This window comes from Oncorhynchus mykiss, chromosome 13, assembly GCF_013265735.2.
Source record: "Oncorhynchus mykiss isolate Arlee chromosome 13, USDA_OmykA_1.1, whole genome shotgun sequence".
Classification (NCBI taxonomy): domain Eukaryota; kingdom Metazoa; phylum Chordata; class Actinopteri; order Salmoniformes; family Salmonidae; genus Oncorhynchus; species Oncorhynchus mykiss.
Window position 1 is genome coordinate 11,972,330 of NC_048577.1, and position 25,000 is coordinate 11,997,329.

The following is a 25,000-nucleotide window of genomic DNA, read 5'->3' on the forward strand; positions in this document are numbered from 1 at the left end:
TGTCACATTGATCATTGCTAGACAACTATTTTCAGGTCTTGCCATAGATTTTCAAGTAGATTTAAGTCAAAACCGTAACATTCACTGTCTTCTTGGTGGACAGCAGAGTGAACCAGATTTTCCTCTAGGATTTTGCCTGTGCTTAGCTCCATTCGGTTTCTTTTTTATCCTGAAAAACTCCCCAGTCCTTAACGATTACAAGCATACCCATAACATGATACAACCACCACTATGCTTGAAAATATGGTGAGTGGTACTCAGTAATGTATTGGATTTTCCTCCAACGTAACACTTTCGATTCAAGACAAAAAGTGAATTGCTTTGCCACATTTTTTGCAGTATTACTTTAGCGCCTTGTTGCAAACATGATGCATGTTTTGTAATATTCTGTACAGGCTTCCTTCTTTTCACTCTGTCAATTAGGTTAGTATTGTAGAGTAAGTACAATGTGGTTGATCCATCCCCAGTTTTCTCCTATCACAGACATTAAAGTCACCATTGCCCTCATGGTGAAATCCCTGAGCAGTTTTCTTCCTCTCCGGCAACTGAGTTAGAAAGAACGTCTGTATCTATGTAGTGACTCTGCTCTTTTTAAAAAACAAACATTTACTGTCAACCAATAGGTGCCTTTCTTTGGTCTTTGTGGTGAAATCTTTGTTTGAAGTTCATTGCTCCCGAATGAGGGACCTTACAGATAATTGTATGTGTGGGGTACAGGGATGAGGTAGTCATTAAAAATCATGTTCAACACTATTATTGCACACAGAGTGAGTCCATGCAACTTATTCTGCGATTTGTTTTAAAACATTGTACTCCTGAACTTATTTAGGCTTGTCATAACAAAGGGGTTGAATCGAGGCATTTCAGCTTTTTCATTTTGTAATTCATTTATAAAAGTTTTGATCAACACAATTCCACTTTGACATTAAGGTTTTTTTTAGGCCAGAGACAAATACATCTTAATTAATTCATTTTAAATGAAGTCAAAGGATGTGAATACTTTGTGAAGGCATGTGGTGTTGGTAGTTGGTAGTGCTGCTGTGGTGTTGGTAGTTGGTAGTGCTGCTGTGGTGTTGGTAGTTGGTAGTGCTGCTGTGGTGTTGGTAGTTGGTAGTGCTGCTGTGGTGTTGGTAGTTGGTAGTGCTGCTGTGGTGTTGGTAGTGCTGCTGTGGTGTTGGTAGTGCTGCTGTAGCTTGGCATCCTCTCCTCTGTTCTCTGCTCTAATCATCTGGCTTTACCCAGTGTCTTATCTCTCTCTGTGGAGTAGAGCAAACAGTCTCTCTCTGGAGCAAACTAATGGACAGATGCAAGCAGCCTGGATCCTCTCTACCGGTGTCGATTCCTCTAAAGGACAGATATGCAGTCTGGCTCTCTGCCCACACAACCTCTCTCCACTGATAGAACGTCTCTCTCACATGTGTCTTGGTTGGAGTTGAATTTAAGAGCCTGGTAAAAATCTGTACGTCCAGGAGGTTTTCATTTGTAGAAAATGTAAAAAGCATGTGGAGGGAGATTCTAGATGTGGCTTGGCCAAAGTGACTGTGTGTTTGTGTGTGAGTGAGACAGGGAGTTGTAGAAACCCAGTGGACGGGTGGTAGTCCATATGGATCTTGAGGCTTGGCCAAAGTGACTGTGTGTCTGTGTGTGAGTGAGACAGGGAGTTGTAGAAACCCAGTGGACGGGTGGTAGTCCATATGGATCTTGAGGCTTGGCCAAAGTGACTGTGTGTGAGTGAGACAGAGAGTTGTAGAAACCCAGTGGACGGGTGGTAGTCCATATGGATCTTGAGGCTTGGCCAAAGTGACTGTGTGACTGTGTGAGTGAGACAGAGAGCTGTAGAAACCCAGTGGACGGGTGGTAGTCCATATGGATCTTGAGGCTTGGCCAAAGTGACTGTGTGTCTGTGTGTGAGTGAGACAGAGAGTTGTAGAAACCCAGTGGACGGGTGGTAGTCCATATGGATCTTGAGGCTTAGCCAAAGTGACTGTGTGACTGTGTGAGTGAGACAGAGAGTTGTAGAAACCCAGTGGACGGGTGGTAGTCCATATGGATCTTGAGGCTTAGCCAAAGTGACTGTGTGACTGTGTGAGTGAGACAGAGAGCTGTAGAAACCCAGTGGACGGGTGGTAGTCCATATGGATCTTGAGGCTTGGCCAAAGTGACTGTGTGACTGTGTGTGAGTGAGACAGAGAGCTGTAGAAACCCAGTGGACGGGTGGTAGTCCATATGGATCTTGAGGCTTGGCCAAAGTGACTGTGTGACTGTGTGAGTGAGACAGAGAGCTGTAGAAACCCAGTGGACGGGTGGTAGTCCATATGGATCTTGAGGCTTGGCCAAAGTGACTGTGTGACTGTGTGAGTGAGACAGAGAGCTGTAGAAACCCAGTGGACGGGTGGTAGTCCATATGGATCTTGAGGCTTAGCAGAAGTGACGGGTTGAAATTGTGGTGATTTGAAAGGTATGTAAGTGATATCAGGTTTTTGAAAGTGAGTGTTGGGGGGGGGGGGGGGGGGTTGTTGTATGTTAGGGTGTCTGCAGATGGCCATTCCCTCACTCTCTCTATCTCTATCTCTAGTAGTGACCACAGAGCCATAGAATGCTGAAAACACAGTAGAGTCAGTTTATCTGCTAAACACTGGCCTGAGAGCTGACAGGCTGGGCTTCACACACACACGGGGCCGGGGGGAAACGGCACTGGGCCGCTCCAGATTAATCAGTAGGGGTGTTTCCCTGACACATACCAGCTGTGCCGGTCTCCATGGGGACACACAGTGACTCATCGCTATTGGACCAGACTCACCGGACCGTGGCTGTGGATTGGCTGTGTGTGGCTGTATTGATTGGCAGTGTGTTTACAGCAGGGTATGATTTGTTTGTAGTGGTTTCAATTAAGGAAAGTTTAAGGACGTTTTTTGTTGCAGTGTATTGAGGATGTTGAAGTGGCCATGACGTGGCTGTCAGTGACTTTTCAAGGTTATTTAGTACATCGTGTGTGTGCATCATTTTGGGAGGGAGATGGGTGCGGTCAGTGTGTTTTCAGTTTTGGCCCGCCAGCTCTGTTCTGTCTCCTATCATGCTTCTATCACACTGTATCTCCTGGGGCCTCTCTACAGCTGGCTGATGTGAGATCTCAGTCAACCAGACTAGTGTTAGCAGTCAACCCTGAGTCTCACACACACGGACGCACACACACATGCAACAATGTATGCATACTCTGTCTCTCTCTTCACACACACATCCCCTCCAGCTCTGGCTGGTAGTCTGTGTGGTCTTTGTAGCGCTGAGCCGAGTGGCCACAAACGACAGCATTGTCCTCAGGGAGGCTGGGAAACTTGGAGCGCAAACTCTCTCCTCAAGCAGTGTCAGGCCAGTCCACTGCTCCATTCAACTCAATGGGCTGTTTCAGCAAGAACTCCTCAAGGAGAGAGAGAAGATAAATGATTGGAGAAGAGGAGGAAGAGAGTCGAAGAGGAGATCATGTAGGAGGGAGTTGAATAAGAGGAGAGGAGGAAGATGGGAGGAGAGAGAGAGAGTTGAAGAAGGGAGAAAGAGTTGAAATATAATGAAAGGTAGAGGAGGTGAGGGAGTCAGGAAAGGTCAACTGCCACAGGCAGAATAGAATGAGAAGGAATGCTAGACTAGGTGATATAAGGTTGTTGTATGGTAGAATATTACTACAGGAATGTTATAGTCAGTGTACAGGACATTGACTAAAGATGGGTATTAACTTTCTATTACACTGTAGTAAATTCATGTGTAGGATAGGAGAGGGAGTTTTGGGTGCATTCATGTTGAGTAAGTACATCATCCGTTAGCTGGTCATCCCAGGCTAAGATATGATCTACTGTCACTTACTGACGGAGAGGAGTGGAAAAGCTCCTCTGGGTTTTACAACTGGGAGGAGTGGAGAAGCTCCTCTGGGTTTTACAACTGGGAGGAGTGGAGAAGCTCCTCTGGGTTTTACAACTGGGAGGAGTGGAGAAGCTCCTCTGGGTTTACAACTGGGAGGAGTGGAGAAGCTCCTCTGGGTTTACAACTGGGAGGAGTGGAGAAGCTCCTCTGGGTTTTACAACTGGGAGGAGTGGAGAAGCTCCTCTGGGTTTTACAACTGGGAGGAGTGGAGAAGCTCCTCTGGGTTTTACAACTGGGAGGAGTGGAGAAGCTCCTCTGGGTTTACAACTGGGAGGAGTGGAGAAGCTCCTCTGGGTTTTACAACTGGGAGGAGTGGAGAAGCTCCTCTGGGTTTTACAACTGGGAGGAGTGGAGAAGCTCCTCTGGGTTTTACAACTGGGAGGAGTGGAGAAGCTCCTCTGGGTTTTACAACTGGGAGGAGTGGAGAAGCTCCTCTGGGTTTTACAACTGGGAGGAGTGGAGAAGCTCCTCTGGGTTTTACAACTGGGAGGAGTGGAGAAGATTTGAGGGGTAAAGATTTTAAAGGGCCACAAGTGACAGGTAAGTAGCGGTTAAGAGCGTTGGGTCAAAAACCGAAAGGTCGCTCGTTTGAATCTCTGAGCCAACTAGGTGAAAAATCTGCCCACGAGCCCTTGAGCAAGGCACTTAACCCTAATTGCTCCTGTAAGTTGTGATAGAAAATTCCGTATTTACCTGGTTTATTTGATATTAATGGTTAACAAGTCTGTATTTTCATGGGCTCCACTCCAGTTCCCTGCAGCTAATCTGGGCGTATGGTCACCAGAGATGGCTTGAGCTGACAAATGAGTTAGACTGCATTACATAGACAAGAATGTGCTTTACTAGAGATAGTTTAGGAGTAGAACAATCCCTCATTGTCTCTAAATCCTCCTTGCATATGAGAAACTAAGCCAGGGTGGGGTTAAGACGACAACCCACGTGCAGATTTTTGTGCTTATTTTTGAACCATTATTTAACTAGACAAGCCAGTTAAGAACAAATTCTTATTTACAATGACGGCATACCGGGGAACAGTATGGTAACTGCCTTGTTCAGGGGCAGAAAGACAAATTTTTACCTTGTCAGCTCAGGGATTCGATCCAGCAACCTTTCGGTTACTGACCCAACGCTCTAACCACGAGGCTCAGTAGTGTAGATGCGCCGCTATAGCCTTGGGTTCGATCCTGTGCCACAACCGGCCATGCCCAGGAGCCCCATAGGACGGTGCACAATTGGCCCAGCGCCGTCTGGGGTAGGGGAGGGTTTGGCCAGTGGGGTTTCCTTGGCTCATCGTGCTCTAGCGACTCCCATTGACTGGGCTGGGCGCCTGCAAGCTGACTCCGGTCGTCAGTCGAACTGTGTTTTTTCCGACATATTGGTGCGGCTGACATCCGGGTTAAGAGAGCAGTGTGACAAGAACTATACAGCCAGGCGGGTCATGTTTCAGAGGACGCAGGACTGGACCTTCGCCGCTCCCAAGCCCATTGAGTAATAGAGATGAGCCAACGGACCAAATTCAGGGAGAAAAAGGGTTTAAAAAATAAGGTTAAAAAAAATAAGGACCCTTAACGTGCCTGTTCAGGGTCGGGCCTGGTTAGTACTGGGACGGGAGACCGTCTGGGAATACCAACTGCAGTAAGCAAGGACAAGACTAAAAGTTACGGGATAGTTTCATGTAAAGGCCTTAGTAATTGTATATATATTTTTTTAAACACAGTAATATATTGAACAATATACTGTGCCAAATACTCAGGTATGTCCCATCTGCAAACTGTACAATGGTTGGTTTAGAGGAAACGTGTTGTTATTAACTGACTAATTCCATTTGCTAACAGGTATCATAGCAACCGATGTACCAGTCACCGATAGGACCACAGCAAACAATCACACACAATTATTATTTTTATTAATAGCAAATCGTAACAAGATAAAAAAAAATCTTCCATCATTGTGTTTTTACATTTAATGTACTCAGATGTGCAAACTAAATAATTCCAAATGTCATGGAAAAATTGAAAAAACACTATCTAATATCCTCAGAAAACCTGGCAGTCTGTGTGGAAATATGTTGCAACAGCGTGTTGTTGAAGTCAGAGAATGTGAGTATATAACTAATGGAGTTTGGGAGTCTGGTGGTCCGTGTGCCTGGATCCCTCAGTGTTTGCATCCTAAACAGCACCCTATTCAATACATAATGCCTATGTGCCCTGGTCAAAAGTAGTGCACTATATAGGGGACATGGTGCCATTTAGGATGCTGTGTCTCCAATGGAGGCTTTGCCGTTAATCCACATGGGCCGTCTCAACGCGATCTCTCACTGCTGGATCATAACTGAGATGTTATTAGCTAGATGCTTTCAATGTGTCAGTGTGAAAATGAAGACGGTATTTTCTATGTCAGCAGCTTGATGTGGTAGTCTATGTTTTCACTATGATGATGATGGCTAGTGACCTATGTGTTTTTAATAATATAATAATACACTGCTCAAAAAAATAAAGGGAACACTTAAACAACACAATGTAACTCCAAGTCAATCACACTTCTGTGAAATCAGAAGTGGGGGTTGTGCTTACAGCCCAACACCGTGCAGGACATTTTTAATTTGCCAGAGAACACAAAGATTGGCAAATTCGCCACTGGCGTCCTGTGCTCTTCACAGATGAAAGCAGCTTCACACTGAGCACATGTGACAGACGTGACAGTCTGGAGACGCCGTGGAGAACGTTCTGCTGCCTGCAACATCCTCCAGCATGACCGGTTTGGCGGTGGGTCAGTCATGGTGTGGGGTGGCATTTCTTTGGGCTCGCCAGAGGTAGCCTGACTGCCATTAGGTACCGAGATGAGATCCCTTGTGAGACCATATGCTGGTGCGGTTGGCCCTGGGTTCCTCCTAATGCAAGACAATGCTAGACCTCATGTGGCTGGAGTGTGTCAGCAGTTCATGCAAGAGGAAGGCATTGATGCTATGGACTGGCCCGCCCGTTCCCCAGACCTGAATCCAATTGAGCACATCTGGGACATCATGTCTCGCTCCATCCACCAACGCCACGTTGCACCACAGACTGTCCAGGAGTTGGCGGATGCTTTAGTCCAGGTCTGGGAGGAGATCCCTCAGGAGACCATCCGCCACCTCATCAGGAGCATGCCCAGGTGTTGTAGGGAGGTCATACAGGCACGTGGAGGCCACACACACTACTGAGCCTCATTTTGACTTGTTTTAAGGTCATTACATCAAAGTTGGATCAGCCTGTAGTGTGGTTTTCCACTTTAATTTTGAGTGTGACTCCAAATCCAGACCTCCATGGGTTGATAAATTTGATTTCCATTGATCATTTTTGTGTGATTTTGTTGTCAGCACATTCAACTATGTAAAGAAAAAAGTATTTAAGAATAATATTTAATTCATTCAGATCTTGGATGTGTTATTTTAGTGTTCCCTTTTATTTTTTTGAGCAGTTTATATAATATATTGTAGTTTGCCTGTGGAGTGACCGATCGTGTCAATGTTTTTTTCTTGTACGTTGTTTAGGTGTAATGGAACCAAATATCGACCATAACGAATTCAATTGAATGATCTATTCTGGTATTAATAAATTGAATGATCTCTATCGGATACATCCACATATTATGACCTCTCACACACACCAAGGTTGATTTGACTTGATTTGAAGGCAGAGTCCTGTCACTATATTCACTGAGGATGCTGTATAGGAGTGCTTCTTGACTTGCCACAGACACATTCTCATTAGCAGTAAGATCCCATCCACCTCTGTCACACAGTATTACAGTCAAGGAACGTGCCAACGGTCACAGAAGCCCCCAACATCCATAACTAGGGTCAGGGATAGCCCCTGGACACCCATACCTAGGGTCAGGGATAGCCCCTGGACACCCATAACTAGGGTCAGGGATAGCCCCTGGACACCCATAACTAGGGTCAGGGATAGCCCCTGGACACCCATAACTAGGGTCAGGGATAGCCCCTGGACACCCATAACTAGGGTCAGGGATAGCCCCTGGACACCCATAACTAGGGTCAGGGATAGCCCCTGGACATCCATAACTAGGGTCAGGGATAGCCCCTGGACATCCATAACTAGGGTCAGGGATAGCCCCTGGACACCCATAACTAGGGTCAGGGATAGCCCCTGGACACCCATAACTAGGGTCAGGGATAGCCCCTGGACATCCATAATTAGGGTCAGGGATAGCCCCTGGACACCCATAACTAGGGTCAGGGATAGCCCCTGGACACCCATAACTAGGGTCAGGGATAGCCCCTGGACATCCATAACTAGGGTCAGGGATAGCCCCTGGACACCCATAACTAGGGTCAGGGATAGCCCCTGGACACCCATAACTAGGGTCAGGGATAGCCCCTGGACATCCATAACTAGGGTCAGGGATGGCCCCTGGACACCCATAACTAGGGTCAGGGATAGCCCCTGGACACCCATAACTAGGGTCAGGGATAGCCCCTGGACACCCATAACTAGGGTCAGGGATAGCCCCTGGACACCCATAACTAGGGTCAGGGATAGCCCCTGGACACCCATAACTAGGGTCAGGGATAGCCCCTGGACATCCATAACTAGGGTCAGGGATGGCCCCTGGACACCCATAACTAGGGTCAGGGATAGCCCCTGGACACCCATAACTAGGGTCAGGGATAGCCCCTGGACACCCATAACTAGGGTCAGGGATAGCCCCTGGACACCCATAACTAGGGTCAGGGATAGCCCCTGGACACCCATAACTAGGGTCAGGGATAGCCCCTGGACACCCATAACTAGGGTCAGGGATAGCCCCTGGACACCCATAACTAGGGTCAGGGATAGCCCCTGGACATCCATAACTAGGGTCAGGGATAGCCCCTGGACACCCATAACTAGGGTCAGGGATAGCCCCTGGACACCCATAACTAGGGTCAGGGATAGCCCCTGGACACCCATAACTAGGGTCAGGGATAGCCCCTGGACATCCATAACTAGGGTCAGGGATAGCCCCTGGACATCCATAACTAGGGTCAGGGATAGCCCCTGGACACCCATAACTAGGGTCAGGGATAGCCCCTGGACACCCATAACTAGGGTCAGGGATAGCCCCTGGACATCCATAATTAGGGTCAGGGATAGCCCCTGGACACCCATAACTAGGGTCAGGGATAGCCCCTGGACACCCATAACTAGGGTCAGGGATAGCCCCTGGACATCCATAACTAGGGTCAGGGATAGCCCCTGGACACCCATAACTAGGGTCAGGGATAGCCCCTGGACACCCATAACTAGGGTCAGGGATAGCCCCTGGACATCCATAACTAGGGTCAGGGATGGCCCCTGGACACCCATAACTAGGGTCAGGGATAGCCCCTGGACACCCATAACTAGGGTCAGGGATAGCCCCTGGACACCCATAACTAGGGTCAGGGATAGCCCCTGGACACCCATAACTAGGGTCAGGGATAGCCCCTGGACACCCATAACTAGGGTCAGGGATAGCCCCTGGACATCCATAACTAGGGTCAGGGATGGCCCCTGGACACCCATAACTAGGGTCAGGGATAGCCCCTGGACACCCATAACTAGGGTCAGGGATAGCCCCTGGACACCCATAACTAGGGTCAGGGATAGCCCCTGGACACCCATAACTAGGGTCAGGGATAGCCCCTGGACACCCATAACTAGGGTCAGGGATAGCCCCTGGACACCCATAACTAGGGTCAGGGATAGCCCCTGGACACCCATAACTAGGGTCAGGGATAGCCCCTGGACATCCATAACTAGGGTCAGGGATGGCCCCTGGACACCCATAACTAGGGTCAGGGATAGCCCCTGGACACCCATAACTAGGGTCAGGGATAGCCCCTGGACACCCATAACTAGGGTCAGGGATAGCCCCTGGACACCCATAACTAGGGTCAGGGATAGCCCCTGGACACCCATAACTAGGGTCAGGGATAGCCCCTGGACACCCATAACTAGGGTCAGGGATAGCCCCTGGACACCCATAACTAGGGTCAGGGATGGCCCCTGGACATGACTGGACCTCTAATGTTACACCAGACGGAAACAAAGAGAAGCATGAATGACTAATCTAGTCTAATGCCTGAAGTCCTTTTTTTTTATCATATTAAGTTCACAGACCCTTTTCACATGACTGAGCCGAGCTGTACTCTGCTAGCCTGGTTACACATCCACCATCGTTTCTTTAGCTGTGCTGGAAAGGATCATATGAAAATAAATGATCAGAGCCAGCAGAGGACAGGTCAGGTCAGCACAGCACAATAGTGTTTAAAGCAGGGCTCTGTTCCTGGAGAGATACCCTCCTGTAGGTTTTCACTCCAACCCTGTTCCTGGAGAGATACCCTCCTGTAGGTTTTCACTCCAACCCTGTTCCTGGAGAGATACCCTCCTGTAGGTTTTCACTCCAACCCTGTTCCTGGAGAGATACCCTCCTGTAGGTTTTCACTCCAACCCTGTTCCTGGAGAGATACCCTCCTGTAGGTTTTCACTCCAACCCTGTTCCTGGAGAGATACCCTCCTGTAGGTTTCCACTCCAACCCTGTTCCTGGAGAGATACCCTCCTGTAGGTTTCCACTCCAACCCTGTTCCTGGAGAGATACCCTCCTGTAGGTTTTCACTCCAACCCTGTTCCTGGAGAGATACCCTCCTGTAGGTTTCCACTCCAACCCTGTTCCTGGAGAGATACCCTCCTGTAGGTTTCCACTCCAACCCTGTTCCTGGAGAGATACCCTCCTGTAGGTTTCCACTCCAACCCTGTTCCTGGAGAGATACCCTCCTGTAGGTTTTCACTCCAACCCTGTTCCTGGAGAGATACCCTCCTGTAGGTTTTCACTCCAACCCTGTTCCTGGAGATACCCTCCTGTAGGTTTCCACTCCAACCCTGTTCCTGGAGAGATACCCTCCTGTAGGTTTTCACAGAAATGACTGTAACCAAACAAACATTGTAGATGACAAATGATGGGAATGAACAGTAAAATATACTACTGGTGATACTGATGTCATCCCCCCCAGCCTCCACAATGGATTAGTCTCCTTACACAGGCGTGAATCAGACAGGTGTCGCGTGTGCCATAGAACATATATATATATTTGCGACTGCTTGACCCAAAAAATCTTGTTTGACCAACAGCCTGTCGACTAAATGTGGTCAGCCCTAAGATGCTTCAACAATACTCTGTGGTTGTTGGCTTGGAGTCACTTGTTCATCGTTTATAAGCTATGCGAGTACGCTTCCTCACTGAAACGGCTTGGAGTCACTTGTTCATCGTTTATAAGCTATGCGAGTACGCTTCCTCACTGAAACGGCTTGGAGTCACTTGTTCATCGTTTATAAGCTATGCGAGTACGCTTCCTCACTGAAACGGCTTGGAGTCACTTGTTCATCGTTTATAAGCTATGCGAGTACGCTTCCTCACTGAAACGGCTTGGAGACACTTGTTCATCGTTTATAAGCTATGTGAGTACGCTTCCTCACTGAAACGGCTTGGAGACACTTGTTCATCGTTTATAAGCTATGTGAGTAAGCTTCCTCACTGAAACGGCTTGGAGACACTTGTTCATCGTTTATAAGCTATGCGAGTACGCTTCCTCACTGAAACGGCTTGGAGTCACTTGTTCATCGTTTATAAGCTATGTGAGTACGCTTCCTCACTGAAACGGCTTGGAGTCACTTGTTCATCGTTTATAAGCTATGTGAGTACGCTTCCTCACTGAAACGGCTTGGAGTCACTTGTTCATCGTTTATAAGCTATGTGAGTACGCTTCCTCACTGTAACGGGAAGCATCCAGAGAGTCAAATGCCGCTCCACATCCCCCCCTTAATCTATGTCTCTTCTATATGGTTGGATCTACACTCTTAGAGAAAAGGATTCCAAAAGGGTTCTTCAGCTGTCCCCATAGGAGAACCCTTTTTGGTTCAATGTAGAACCATTTTGGGTTCCATTTAGTACACTTTGTGGAAAGGGTTCTACATGGAACCCAAAACGGATCTACTTTTTTTTGTTTTGTTTACTGATTGGACATAGGCGGCCCAAAAAAAACACTTAGGCGACCCGCCCAACACTTTTTTATATGCAGAAAAAACCCTGGACCTAGGGGTGAAGCGATACAGCACTGGACAGGGATTGGAAATCTATAATGTTGTTCTGTATAATGATGAAGAAATCATTATGTTGAACCGGGGATCTGATGGAGGGAGTTCTGAACACAGTACTAGATATCCATGGGAACTGTGTACAGTTGTGTGTTGAAGGAAATGGATATGATGCTAGATTTACTGTATGAATGGGTGGCGACTGACAATGTTGTTGCTATTAAAAGCAGTGCATTGTGTACATGTTTGCACTGCTCAAACATTGAGGTTGAAACCCTTTTTTGTGTGTGTGTGTGTGTGTGTGTGTGTGTGTGTGTGTGTGTGTGTTGACATCTTTATGTTCCTGACACACTATAATTTCTCAGATGCTTATTACGTACAGTACAACCAGCGGGACAGTCTATACTAGAGAAGAACTGGTTCTCTGTCCTCCATGATGGTCATACATGAATCACTCCCTCAACATCCCTGTATACAGTCAGAAGGTAGTCACACCCCTTGACTATTTCCACATTTAGTTGTGTTACAACCTGAATTTAAAATGTGATTAAATTGAGATTGTTTTGTCATTGGCCTACACACAGTACCCCATCATGTCAAAGTGGAATTGTGTTTTTTGACATTTAAAAAAAAAAAAAAAAAGAGAATCTGAAATGTCTTGAGTCAATAAGTATTCAACCCTTTTGTTATGGCATACCTAAATAAGTTCAAGAGTAAAAATTTGCTTAACAAGTCACATAATAAGTTGCATGGACTCACTGTCTGTGCAATAAAAGTGTTTAACATCTTTTTTTTTTATGACTACCTCATCTCTGTACCCCACAGATAAAATCATATGTATGGTCCCTCAGTCGAGCAGTCAATTTCAAACACCAATTCAAAAACAAAGTCCAGGGAGGATTTCCAATGCCTCGCGAGAAGGGCACCTAATGGTAGATGAGTGAAAATGAAAAAAGGAGACATTGAATGTCATGGAGCATGGTGAAGTTATTAATTCCACTTTGGATGGTGTATCAAAACACCCAGTCACTACAAAGATACAGGCATTCTTTCTAACTCAGTAGCCGGAGAGGAAGGAAACCGTTCAGGGATTTCACCATGAGGCCAATGGTGACTTTAAAACAGTTAGTTTTTTCCTATCAGATTCAACTCTGAGGATGGATCAACAACATTGTTGTTACTCCACAATACTAACCTACTTGACAGAGTGAAAATAAGGAAGCCTGTACAGAAACAAATATTTCAAAACATGCATCCTGTTAACAACAAGGCACTAAAGTAATAGTGCAAAATATTAGGCAAAGCAATTCCCTTTTTGTCCTCAATAAAGTGTTAAGTTTGGGACAAATCCAATGCAACACATTACTGAGTACCACTCCTCATATTTTCAAGCATAGTGGTGGCTGCATCATGTTATGGGTATGCTTGTAAATGTTAAGGACTGGGGAGTTTATCAGGATAAAAATAAATGTAATGGAGCTAAGAACAGGCAAATTCCTAGAGGAAAACCTGGTTCAGTCTGCTTTCCACCAGGCACTGGGAGATAAATTCAGCAGGACAATAACCTAAAACACAAGACCAACTCTAGACTGGAGTTGCTTACCAAAAAGATTGAATGTTCCTGAGTGTCGAAGTTACAGTTTTGACTTAAATCTACATGAAAAACCTGAAAATGGTTGTCTAGCAATGATCAGCAACCAATATGACAGAGCTTTTAGAATTTTGAAAAAAATAATTGGCAAATGTTGCACAATCCAGGTGTGGAAAGCTGTATTCACTGCTAAAGATGCTTCTACAAATGATTGACTCATGGGTGTAAATACTTATGTAAATGAGATTTCTGTATTTCATTTTCAATAAATTCTTCCATTTTGTCATTCTGGGGTATTGTGTGTAGATGGGTGAGAAAATGAAGCTATTGTAATCGTTTTTGATTCAGGCTGTAACATGACATGTGGAACCAGTCCAGCGGTATGAAGACTCTGGGAGGGTCTGTAACCCAGAGAATGGAGGGAGGCCTGACCATCTCCTCCACTCAAATGTACTAATGTTAGACCAAAACACCAAGCAAAGGGGTGTAGTGGGCGAGAAGCGACGCTAAGTTATTTTGGGCAGGTATGCGGTGTCTGGTTAAGGGGATGGCTGAGGCGAGGCCAACCGTTGGAATGTGGCTGAGTCTCGTTTTAACGGAGAGCTTCGGGATAGACTGCACTAAGGAGACCTCAATACCGCTCCAGAGTGGAAGATTTACTCTCATGTTTGTGGTCAAATACACAAATAGATCCGGTATCAGGCTAACGGTTTCATTGCATTAGGTCTCCCTTTTCTAAAGCAACTTTCAGTAGTTCCCAGCACAAAGTTTTCATGAAAATGACCAGTGTGTTTTGGCCTATGGAAGATTGATTCTCTAGTCCTGGCATTGTTTGACAAACACTAAGCAACTCAGACCACAAGTTACAGGATGGAGGGAATCCCTATACCACTGATTGACAGTTGGCTTGGCGGGGTGTGTGTGTGTTTTCCTTTCCTCCCTTAGCTTGAATAATTGATATGGAATTGATTTAAACTCATCCGATAAGTACTGCTTAGCTTGTTCATCAGGACACTTGGCATTGGACGGTTAGTGGAAAAGTGGACACCAGGAAAAGTGGACACAACGTTTATGTTTTACTTCCTATAATTATTGTCTGCTGTTTTTTCTCTACCTCAGTCAGCACTGTACTAAAGCTTTCATCTCCCAAAGCGACGGACGGAAGGATGGATGCTGGAAGCGATTGAAAACATTTGAGACCACAGAAGAGGAAGATTGTTTATTCACTGTGATTTACTGTGGATCATCTTAAAGCCACAGTCCTGAGACTGTGTTTCACCCCAACGTAAAACAACCACCTTATATTTTGGGTCAGGATGGGCTAAGACAGTTGTTGGTCTACTAAGCTCACGAGGCATGTATAAGTCATTCTTTCAGGATATTCTATTTAAGAAAGAATCAATGAGTATATCATTAATTGAAATGACCATTGAACAGGCAGAGACATCCCAGAGTGTCCCTTTTAACACACAAGCAGTATACACTACAATCGTCGTCTCTCACAGTGCACTGATAGGCTACAGGCGTACGTAACTATCTGTCTCAATGCTATGTGGACATTGTATGAAGGTTTAAATGTCAAGCTGTTTCCTTTTCAATTCCCTTTGAATGGCCTTCTGGGAAATCTACAGGAGGCTTCTGGGAACTGCAACGTGTGCGACCGGGCCTCATAAATACATGTTAGTGTGGAGACAGTAAGGAGGCTGTCACTCTGATGTGTGTTGTTATTTGATGTAGGCCTTACAGGGCCATTAAGCAGTTGCTACATCCATTTTTTGGGGACTTAAAGATGTATGATAGTGAGCTTCAGAAGTATTGGGAAAATTATTGTAATGGCGAGAGGTTGACATGTCTTTGGGGACTATACGTAAACATGGTAGCATCCACATCAACGTAGAAGTGTTTAGAAACATACCATCAGAACCCAAAATATAAGCTTGCTTTACTCAAAACTATGATGTTGATATCATGGATGGTCAGTCCTTGCATCCATAGCTCTGTCTATGAATTTGAGAAGGGTTACATTTCTCCAGCATCATCCCTCAGCTTTTTACAGAAATGGGGGCTGGGAATTTGCTTTGTTATTGTTTCTACTGCTGATTGCCGTTTTTAAGGGCTTATCGGAGTCCAAAAGGTGCACGCATCCACACAGCACTGTTCTAGAAGATTCAGTCGTTGGCTTTCATACTTATTGAATTCTCAGCGCTGCTCAAGCAATTTCTCCAGCTGTCAACACATTCAAATTAATGTGTGGGAGTTTTGGGGGGGTGGTGCGTGTTTGAGCTGTGCGTCCCCCGCGGACTGTTGTCTCGGAGCCGCATAGGACAGTGGCTCTGCGTCTGTGGACTCTGAATTACACTTTAGTGCATGTGTTGTAGTAGTCCTCTGATCAGTCGGCCTAGATAATGAGAGTTTAATGGGCACGTCATGGTAGGAATACGTTTTGAAAGTAGTATGATCGTCTATCAGCTCGTCCGCCATTCTCATGATGATGTCATGCCGTTCCCGTCGCCTCCCTTTGTCCCGCAGCGGTTAACAAATTGACCAGACTACAGCTGTTTGACAACACTAACCACATATCAACTAACCACAACTCACTCATCATTTCACTCTGCGTCAATCCACTTGTGATTTTTGGGCAAAGTGTCTTGTAATTGTGTAGACAAGCTCAATTTGTCTGGACTCTTCTCTCCCCTTTTGTCTCTGTTCTATTCACTGACATACTGTCCCTCAACTATTGTACAGTCAATTAACATGGCTAATAGCATTTCTTCTGTTAAATGACGAAGCGTTGACTATATGTAAACACCTTCATCCTCGAGGGAGACGTGTTTGCAAGCTAATTCCTGAGGGTCCATGGCTTACTCATGCTCGGCCTGCCAGTGTCCCAAATGGCACCCTGTTCCCTACAGAGTGCACTACTTTTGACCAGAGCCCATAGCACTTTACAGGGAATTGGGTGCCGTTTCCGATGCAGAACACTACTTCAACTGCTTTAGTGTTATGGGTCCTTCACTGGAACGTTCTTTTGTCAGGGGAAGATTCCTTCGCTCATGAGAATGCTACTCGAGCTACTTGAACCTCAGTCAAGGAGAGTAGTGAATGTTAATAAGGGGAGGGATGGGGGTGTCGGGGAGGGTTAGAGGGATGGGGTAAGGGAGGGGTCCTCGATTGTCCGCGCTGTTGAAAGCAGCTGTGTGTCTTTTGTGCTCGGCCACTGCTTCATTGTTCAAACCTGCCAACCCAGAGGGAGAGATGAATACGGGAGGGAGGGAGGGAGGGAGGGAGAGTCCAACAAGTGAAAGGGGAGCAAACTTTTTTAAAGTGAAAAAATAATGCCCTCTCCCTTTCTACCACAATAATAAGACTATAAGAAGACATTTGAAAAAGGAGAGAGAGAGAGAGAGAGAACCCTGTGTGCTCTTGCCTTGAGAGAATTCAAATCCCCCTCTCCCCCCTCCATTCAAAAGCCTTCCTTCTCCCTGCAAGCTACATTCCCTTGTAGCCCTGAACAGAGAGCCTAAGTTGTGTTCTATTGTTTTCCCCTCTGGAATAAGATAAGGGAAGGGCCTGGTTAGAAAGAAAAGGAGAGGAAACGAGAGAATCAACGAGTGCAGCCAATCAATGCAGCAACAGTTCCTCTCTTCTGCGCACTGCACACTCACTGTCACAATGGGAGAGGCGTGAGTTGGGGAGAGAGGGAGAGGGAGAGGCGTGAGTTGGGGAGAGAGGGAGAGGAACGAGTAGAGTAATAGTGGACTGCAGGGGGATCCTGACTCATTCACTCTGAAGGGAAGGAAGGAAAGGATTTGTTGCTAATCTTTCCATCTGTCTGTCTCAGGTCAGTAGTACTGGACTATACTTATACATTGTGTGTGTCTCAGGTCAGTAGTACTGTACTATACTTATACATTGTGTGTGTCTCAGGTCAGTAGTACTGTACTATACTTATACATTGTGTGTGTCTCAGGTCAGTAGTACTGTACTATACTTATACATTCTGTGTGTGTGTGTGTGTCTCATGTCAGTAGTACTGGACTATACTTATTCATTGTGTGTGTGTCTGTGTGTCTCATGTCAGTAGTACTGGACTATACTTATACATTGTGTGTGTGTGTGTCAGGTCAGTAGTACTGTACTATACTTATACATTCTGTGGGTGTGTGTGTGTCTCAGGTCAGTAGTACTATACTTATACATTGTGTGTGTGTGTGTCTCAGGTCAGTAGTACTGTACTATACTTATACATTCTGTGTGTGTGTGTGTGTCTCAGGTCAGTAGTACTGTACTATACTTATACATTGTGTGTGTCTCAGGTCAGTAGTACTGTACTATACTTATACATTCTGTGGGTGTGTGTGTGTCTCAGGTCAGTAGTACTGTACTATACTTATACATTGTGTGTGTCTCAGGTCAGTAGTACTGTACTATACTTATACATTCTGTGGGTGTGTGTGTGTCTCAGGTCAGTAGTACTATACTTATACATTGTGTGTGTGTGTGTCTCAGGTCAGTAGTACTGTACTATACTTATACATTCTGTGTGTGTGTGTGTGTCTCAGGTCAGTAGTACTGTACTATACTTATACATTGTGTGTGTCTCAGGTCAGTAGTACTGTACTATACTTATACATTCTGTGGGTGTGTGTGTGTCTCAGGTCAGTAGTACTGTACTATACTTATACATTGTGTGTGTCTCAGGTCAGTAGTACTGTACTATACTTATACATTCTGTGTGTGTGTGTGTGTCTCAGGTCAGTAGTACTGTACTATACTTATACATTGTGTGTGTCTCAGGTCAGTAGTACTGTACTATACTTATACATTCTGTGGGTGTGTGTGTGTCTCAGGTCAGTAGTACTGTACTATACTTATACATTGTGTGTGTCTCAGGTCAGTAGTACTGTACTATACTTATACATTCTGTGTGTGTGTGTGTCTCAGGTCAGTAGTACTGGACTATACTTATACATTGTGTGTGTCTCAGGTCAGTAGTACTGTACTATACTTATACATTCTGTGTGTGTGTGTGTGTCTCAGGTCAGTAGTACTGTACTATACTTATACATTGTGTGTGTCTCAGGTCAGTAGTACTGTACTATACTTATACATTGTGTGTGTGTGTGTCTCAGGTCAGCATTACTGTACTATACTTATACATTGTGTGTGTGTGTGTCTCAGGTCAGCATTACTGTACTATACTTATACATTGTGTGTGTGTGTGTCTCAGGTCAGCATTACTGTACTATACTTATACATTGTGTGTGTCTGTGTCTCAGGTCAGTAGTACTGTACTATACTTATACATTGTGTGTGTCTCAGGTCAGTAGTACTGTACTATACTTATACATTGTGTGTGTGTCTGTCTCAGGTCAGTAGTACTGTACTATACTTATACATTGTGTGTGTGTGTGTGTGTGTCTCAGGTCAGCAGTACTGTACTATACTTATACATTGTGTGTGTGTGTGTCTCAGGTCAGCATTACTGTACTATACTTATACATTGTGTGTGTGTGTGTGTCTCAGGTCAGTAGTACTGTACTATACTTGTACATTCTGTGTGTGTATTCCTCTCTGGTTTCTGTGTGTGTATTCTCAGTCAGACAGGCGATAACAGCAGCTATACCACTAGTGTGTGGCAACAGGAGTGTTCACAGCTCACTGCAGATAGTTTAGGGCCGTCACTAGTTACCACAGCCACAGTCATAATGATATCTAAACCCCGCCTATTTCTACAATTGATTTTCTTAAAATATTATTTTAAATCTAACATTAAACCTAACCTTAACCACACTGCTAACATTATGCCTAACCTTAACCTTAAATTAAGACCAAAAATCTCATTTTTGTTTTCATGAATTTTTCCAATAATACAGTTGCTAAGCCAGATAGTGTAGGGATGGTTGCTAAGCCAGATAGTGTAGGGATGGTTGGAAAGCTTTGATCTGTGCAGTTCAATGAATCAGATGAAAGAGAGTTTCCTAGTAACAGTTTTGAGATGTGAAATCAGTCAGTGGTGTGTATGTGCCTGTAAGATGACTTTCTTCTGGGGTATTGAGGATGACTGACTTGTGTCTGTTGTTGTTGGGATGTTGTCCAAAGTATAAGAAGCTCATATAGAGGAATGCTTTGTATTCCCCCCCAAAGAGCAATTACCTTCACAAACACAGTGAAGAATAGACCTGGGAATGAGGTTGATGGGTCTGTTTTACAACAGAGGTGCCGCCCATCCTCAAGTGTCAACGTGCTTAATGTGTGTGGGTGTGGCCTTGCGGGTAGCTTTGGAGTGTGTGTGTAAACATCTATACCAGATTGTTAACACCACACATCTATCTAACCTGCATGGCAGAGTTATGCACTAAAGTTAAATCGGTTTAAAAGGTCAAAGTACCAACAGTCTATCCCAATACACTCACTTCAATCCCTTCCTAAGACACACACACAGAGTCCAATGGCGGCGAGCTTTACACCACTCCAGCCGACGCTTGTGATTGTGCATGGTGATCTTAGGCTTGTGTGTGGCTGCTCGGGCCATGGAAACCCAAAGAAACAGTTATTGTGCTGACGTTGCTTCCAGAGGCTGTTTGGGACTCGGTAGTGAGTGTTGCAACTGAGGACAGACAATTCTTACGTGCTTCAGCACTCTGTGGTCCCGTTTTGTGAGCTTGTGTGGCCCACTACTTTGCGGCTGAGCCGTTGTCGCTCCTAGACGTTTCCAAATGACAATAATAGCACTTACAGTTGACCCGGGCAGCTCTAGCAGGTCAGCAATTTGATGAAGTGACTTGTTGGAAAGGTGGCATCCTATGACGGTGCCGCGTTGAAAGTCACTGAGCTCTTCAGTAAGGCCATTCCACTCCCAGTGTTTGTCTATGGAGATTGCATGGCCATGTGCTCAATTTTATACACCTGTCAGCGACGGGTGTGGCTGAAATAGCCGAATGCACTACTTTGAAGTGTCAAAATGTATTATTTGGGGTTATTATGATGGGAAGTTATTTCAACTGATTCTAGAGGCATGGTCACTTGTTTTGGTGGTAGTAATGAGGTAGATAACTGGAGAGTTGCTCTGTTGAATGATTTATTAATGTAATTATATCCTTATTAAGAGGTTAGGTAGCACTCCGTATCCGAGACGAGACAACATTGTGAGGCATATATAGATTTTGTTCATGGTCCAAGAGGACAGAAATCATTTGATTGTCAGTGCGACTGTGATCTTTTGACAAGCCTATCAAGTCTGAGACCACATAACAGACAGGCTGTCAAGAGGAATCAGGTGTTCTTGTCAAGTACCTTTATGTCTCGTCTGAAATGACTGAGTTTGATTGGTTTGTTTCTCTGAGACACCTGCACTTCATGACAGTCCTCAGGGTTGAGCACACACACACACACACACACACGTGTTCACAGACATACACCGATCGATGCCCACCCTTTCCCTCAACCCTGCACTCACCACTTGAATGAAAGTGAAGGAGTATACCAGAATAGAATATACAGTGGCTTGCGAAAGTATTCACCCCCTTTGGAATTTTTCCTAATTTGTTGCCTTACAACCTGGAATTAAAAATTATTTGGGGGGGGGGGTTGTATCATTTGATTTACACAACATGCCTACCACTTTGAAGATTCAAAATATTTTTTCTAATGAAACGAGCAAGAAAAAAAAAGAAAAAAACAGAACTTGAGCGTCGTGCATAACTATTCACCCCCCCAAGTCAATACTTTGTAGAGCCACCTTTTGCAGCAATTACAGCTGCAAGTCTCTTGCGGTATGTCTCTATAAGCTTGGCTCATTTAGCCACTGGAATTTTTGACCCATTCTTCAAGGCAAATCTGCTCCAGCTCCATCAAGTTGGATGGGTTCCGCTGGTGTACAGCAATCTTTAAGTCATACCACAGATTCTCAATTGGATTGAGGTCTGGATTTTGACTAGGCCATTCCAAGACATTTAAATGTTTCCCCATAAACCACTTGAGTGTAGCTGTATGCTTAGGATCATTGTCCTGCTGGAAGGTGAACCTCCGTCCCAGTCTCAAATCTCTGGAAGACTGAAACAGGTTTCCCTCAAGAATTTTCCTATATTTAGCGCCATCTATCATTCCTTCAATTCTGACCAGTTTCCCAGTCCCTGCCAATGAAAAACATTGGATGGTGTTATCAGGGTGATGAGAGGTGTTGGGTTTGCGCCAGACATAGCGTTTATCTTGATGGCCAAGAAGCTCAATTTTAGCCTCATCTGACCAGAGTACCTTCTTCCATATGTTTGCGGAGTCTTTTGGTGAACACTTTAAGCAATGGCTTTTTTCTGGCCACTCTTCCGTAAAGCCCAGCTCTGTGAGGTGTACGGCTTAAAGTGGTCCTATGAACAGAAACTCCAATCTCCGCAGCTCCTTCAGGGTTATCTTTGGTCTCTTTGTTGTCTCTCTGATGAATACCCTCCTTGCCTGGTCTGTGAGTTTTGGTGGGCTGCCCTCTCTTGGCAGGTTTGTTGTGGTGACATATATTTTTTCCATTTTTTAATAATGGATTTAATGGCGCTCCGTGGGATGTTCAAAGATTCGGATAATTGTTTATAACCCAACCCTGATCTGTACTTCTCCACTATACTTTGTCCCTGACCTGTTTGGAGAGCTCTTCATGGTGCCGCTTGCTTGGTGGTGCCCCTTTCTTAGTGGTGTTGCAGACTCTGGGGCCTTTCAGAACAGGTGTGTGTATATATACTGAGATCATTTGACAGATCATGTGACACTTAGATTACACACAGGTGGACATTATTTAACTAATTATGTGACTTCTGAAGATAATTGGTTGCACCAGATCTTATTTAGGGGCTTCATAGCAGAGGGGGTGAATACATATGCACGCACCACTTTTCCCTTGTTTAAAAAAAAAAATATATATATATATAAATAAATAAAAGAACAAGTAATTTTTTTCATTTCACTTCACCAATTCTGACTATTTTGTGTATGTCCATTACATGAAATCCAAATAAAAATCTATTTAAATTACAGGTTGTAATGCAACAAAATAGGAAAAACGCCAACGGGGATGAATACTTGTGCGAGGCACTGTAACTAAGCCTATTTTATCCCCTAGCAGAGGTAAGCAGTCACCAAACACCATCTCTCGACACATTGCTTCCATCTATGCCAGTACAGTACAGGCAGTCTGTCCTTGACAAAGGCAGGTCTGAACAGATACTTCACATTTTAGTTACAGTTCAGGCTACATAGTACATCTCTTATCAATAGCTAGTAATGGGCAGTTTGGGGATTTTGAGATTACAGTGGTGTTGTCAAGCAGGGTTTTGTCGACCCGGTGAAAGATAAGTGTTTGGGGTCATGAGAGGTAAAGTGAGTCAAGAGGACACCCCAGACTCTGTTTATAGGTGAGGTCAACATGTCCCTCGGTCATCACCTCAATGCCAATGCTGCTATGTATGAGAAGAGTCCCCTTAATAGCCCAACCAGGTCGGTGGTGAGAAGTTACTGTGTAATGATTCTGATGTACAGCTAGTGGATATGAAGCGTGTGTTGGATCTGAACCAAAGCTCTGTGAGGAAAAGCAATGCTGACCTTGGCTTGACCAGAACGGTCTTCAAAAGGGTTGGACAGAGTTCATTCTGGGACTTCCACCTGTGAGGCGGGGTGCGGTCGGTTGACTTGCGGTGGGTGCGGTCGGTTGACTTGCGGTTAAGGTCACTCAGGAGTAGCCGGGGGTCAGAGGGAAAATTAACCTTGGTTTCCGCCCCTGCCAGGAGACTGTAACAAAAACAGCCAGTCCAGACCAGCACGGCACACCCACTCCTGTGTGTAAATCTCACTGACATCTCACTGAGAGGAGAGAGAGCAAAACCCCTGTTGACTGCATCAGAACCAGACCTGGGTCCAACCAGTATGTACTCTATACTTTCAAATACTATGAGAATTTGCTTTAGCCTGACCTGGAGTGTCAAATGGGTGGGTTTTCTAATCAAAGTGTATTTGTCACATGCGCCGAATACAACAGGTGTAGTAGACCTTACCGTGAAATGCTTACTGACAAGCCCTTAACCAACAATGCAGTTCAAGAAAGAGTTAATAAAATATTTACGGGCCTCCCGGGTGGCGCAGTGGTTAAGGGCGCTGTACTGCAGCGCCAGCTGTGCCATCAGAGACTCTGGGTTCGCGCCCAGGCTCTGTCGTAACCGGCCGCGACCGGGAGGTCCGTGGGGCGACGCACAATTGGCCTAGCGTCGTCCGGGTTAGGGAGGGTTTGGCCGCTAGGGATGTCCTTGTCTCATCGCGCACCAGCGACTCCTGTATCGGCCCGGGCGCAGTGCGCGTTAGCCACGGTTGCCAGGTGCACGGTGTTTCCTCCGACACATTGGTGCGGCTGGCTTCCGGGTTGGATGTGCGCTGTGTTAAGAAGCAGTGCGGCTTGGTTGGGTTGTGTATCGGAGGACGCATGACTTTCAACCTTCGTCTCTCCTGAGCCCGTATGGGAGTTGTAGCGATGAGACAAAGTAGTAGCTACTACAACAATTGGATACCACGAAATTGGGGAGAAAAAGGGGTAAAAAAAATTAAAATAAAAAAATAATAATATTTACTAAATAAACTAAAGTAAAAAAAAGAAAGAAAAGTAACCCAATAAAATAACGTGGGGCTCTTCCATTGGTTCAAGTGCTCCAGGCAACCTCTATCAAAACCCTGACAAAGTACTGGAAAGCGAACAAATACCATTTAAACCCAGATCAGTGAAGGGCTTTCTGCCAAAGAGAAGCCGTTCCTCCTCCCATCTCAAGTTTCTGACATGGGAACACTCCGAGATTCCCAGAAACATCTGTAAAAAGGGAACTACCTGTGAGTGAATCTACGACGTCAACAGAGTAGTATGTCTGACATCAATGGAGGGGGAAATAGAGGATTAGTTTACCAGTCTCAATGGGGACATCGGCTAGTTAATGTACGCGCGCGCACACACCAGGGATATCAGACTTGAAACTAACTCCATTTACTGGCATCAAAACAAACATCACCACAGCTTTATCATCAAGAATCCAATGTATTCACATGTTCCTATACCCACATAACCTTCCACTGTATTCATATGTTCCTATACCCACATAACCTTCCACTGTATTCATAACATGTTCCTATACCCACATAACCTTCCACTGTATTCATAACATGTTCCTATACCCACATAACCTTCCACTGTATTCATATGTTCCTATACCCACATAACCTTCCACTGTATTCATAACATGTTCCTATACCCACATAACCTTCCACTGTATTCATATGTTCCTATACCTACATAACCTCCCACTGTATTCATAACATGTTCCTATACCCACATAACCTTCCACTGTATTCATATGTTCCTAT

The 25,000-nt window shown here is 45.2% G+C and overlaps 1 protein-coding gene across 3 annotated transcripts in view; it reads left to right on the forward strand.

Annotated features, from left to right (window-relative positions):
- The window catches only part of LOC118938206 (gamma-adducin-like), a 148,102-nt gene that overhangs the window by 33,433 nt on the left and 89,669 nt on the right, over positions 1–25,000 (forward strand). Inside the window, exon 1 of one of the 3 annotated variants that reach the window (XM_036940218.1) lies at positions 17,340–17,459. The exons of the other annotated variants lie outside the window; for them this stretch is intronic. The gene's annotated coding sequence lies outside the window, so the exon portion shown is untranslated. Of the gene's footprint in view, positions 1–17,339; positions 17,460–25,000 lie in introns of those variants that run through there. 3 annotated transcript variants of the gene reach the window in all.